The sequence below is a fragment of the Alligator sinensis genome, unplaced genomic scaffold (genome assembly GCF_000455745.1).
Source record: "Alligator sinensis unplaced genomic scaffold, ASM45574v1 scaffold471_2, whole genome shotgun sequence".
NCBI lineage: Eukaryota > Metazoa > Chordata > Crocodylia > Alligatoridae > Alligator > Alligator sinensis.
Genome location: NW_005842143.1, coordinates 424,774 through 427,180, shown reverse-complemented (window position 1 = coordinate 427,180; position 2,407 = coordinate 424,774). Strand labels below are relative to the sequence as shown.

General features: G+C 45.3%; 1 protein-coding gene across 2 annotated transcripts in view; it reads left to right on the top strand.

The window, feature by feature from the left end:
• Window positions 1-2,407, top strand: part of LAMC2 (laminin subunit gamma 2) — a 33,272-nt gene that overhangs the window by 6,076 nt on the left and 24,789 nt on the right. The gene's annotated exons all lie outside the window — the stretch shown is intronic.

The following is a 2,407-nucleotide window of genomic DNA, read 5'->3' as shown; positions in this document are numbered from 1 at the left end:
CAACATTCGGGTTCAGAAGCCCAAGCCTCTCCTATGCTGCTGTGACAAATGGCTTCAATCATGTCCTAAAGGGATAATCTCTGGCAGGGTAGTTCAGTGCCATGACTAAGTCAGTCCTTGAGCTCTTTACTGTTGAGAAGGCAGCCAGAGTAGGGTTTTTCTGATATAGACTCTTGTGCATGTGCTAGAAGTTGATTGGAGATGCAACAATTGCTAAACTGTGTTGGAAAGGTGAGGTTATTTGCTACTGCTGATTTCCACCAATAAGCAGAGCAGTCTCCATCCTCCCCATTCCTCACCTCTCCCCATTCTTAGATTCTTTCAAAATTTGCTCCAATCTCCCTTTCTCAGTCACTCATTCTCTTGACCACTTTTCACTCTTCTCACTACCCAAATGCCAGGGAGGCTGCCAATCTCAGCCTTCCAATCACTTCCTAAAAAAGAATTTTGCGCTTAGCATGAGTTTCTTGTGGTGTTGCAAATGTGATTTGTGTCTCCACTTGCATGGCTCTGCATATGCATCCAACCAATGCTAGTGCCTTTTAAAAAGAATGAGGTTGTTCAGTTCAGGAGGAGAACTGTGTAACAGCATGCCCGGTGCAGTACTGCAAGAATCCATTCTCTAAAGATTTCTCCCTTCAAGGAAGACCAGGTCTGTGCCCGTTTACTATGCTGACAAAGTGCTGATACTGGCAAAGCTGTGGTTTTACAGGCCTGACTTATTTTGCACAGAGGGGCCATATGGGTAAAAGTACAGTTTTGCTGGCATCTGCCAGTACTACTACATTGTTCAGGGATCACAGCTCTGACCTATGTGTGGCTTCTGAAGTTTGCAGCATACACCTGATCTAAGATACCCCTGAGTCTGGCTGAATTTTCATGTGACTTCAGCAATTTATTCAATTTTGCAGTAGCTTGGACTTGAAAGCTAGTTATAGCCAACAGTAAAAGTGTATTAAAGTTTGCAAGTAAGGGAGTGGTAGTGACGGCACTTCTATCTCCTGCCTAGGGTGCTTTGCTCAAATGTTATTAGCCAAGCTGTACAGCCTGACTGAGCCTGTACTGCTGGTACTCATTCCAAAATTCTTACTTCCCACTTCAACACTGTTGGAACAAGGTACAGCGTGAGTGTGCGCGCGCAGATCTGGAATCTCATTAAGAAGAAACTAGACAAGCAGGAGCAGCATGGAAAGAGAGAGAAAGCTGGAGAACTAATTGTAGCATAGCATTAATGGCATAAAGTCATTGCATGTGATGATTTCACTTGATACCTGTGCTGTCTTAGATGATCAGATGTGGTGAATGTGGACTTGTAAATGACAGTCACTGTAACAGAAGGTGCAACTTAAATCGCAGCTCTCCTGAGATCAGAACTAAAATTTCCGTTGGCTTTTTAGTTCACATGGGCCAGATTTTATCCTCTGTGCACACCCAAAGACCTCATAGTGCACAGAGACTTCTCTTGAAAATTACTATTCTGTGCCTAATGACAAGGGCAATTTATTTTCCTGAATCTCATGAAAAAACAAATCGAGAAATCCTGCTGAGGCATATGTGGGAAAGAGAATACAGAACTCTGGGTGGGTGAATGCAAGGGTACATGCATTTGGGAATGTAGGTGGTATGAGTGACAGTGGGGGGTGCTTGGGGTTAGCAGGCGCATGGGTATGAGGCTGAGGGTGTGACTGTAGCAGTGAATGACTGTGTGCCTGAATAAGGGTACAGGCACACCTTTGTGTAACAGCTAATACTTTTTCAGAGATGCATGATGTTTTATTACCTGCCCTTGGGGCATATGCCACACGTAGACCTGATATTTGTCCCTCTGGTGCGAATGCCTCGGGTGCCAGGAATGCAAGTGTCATGTCTGAGCCTGATGGTATGCACTGGCAGCCTGCCTGGCTCTGCTTAGAGCTGCTGTAGCTGCCAAGGTCTCCTAGCACTTCTAAAGCTAATATTTGATTGCTGAGGTATTTTGATAATGAGGTCAGTTTCCCTTGTAATGGAAGAGTGAGCTCTGAATGCATCATTCATAGCTTTCATTGTCAGGGAAACATGCGTCTTCTTCCCCTGTACCTCCTAGGAACCAATTCACTCTGACGTGTGTGCCCCATCCTCAGCTTGGGTTAGGGACCGTCTACCTACTGCTGTAAGACTATGGGCTGGGCAGCTCTGTGAGGCACTCAAGCTATGGGCATCCTTCCTACCACACCTGGGCACCAGAGTTGGTAATACAACAGGCTTATTGCCAGTAGCAGCTGTCCTTGGTTCTCCACAAGCTTTGAGGTTCCCATCTGAAGCTTATCCAGACTCTTCCCTTTTAAGAAACACATGAACTGATGTCTTTGTTACAGATCTATGTTACTGCTGACTAGTGACAGTGTCCCGGTTCTGGATGCAGGTTTAT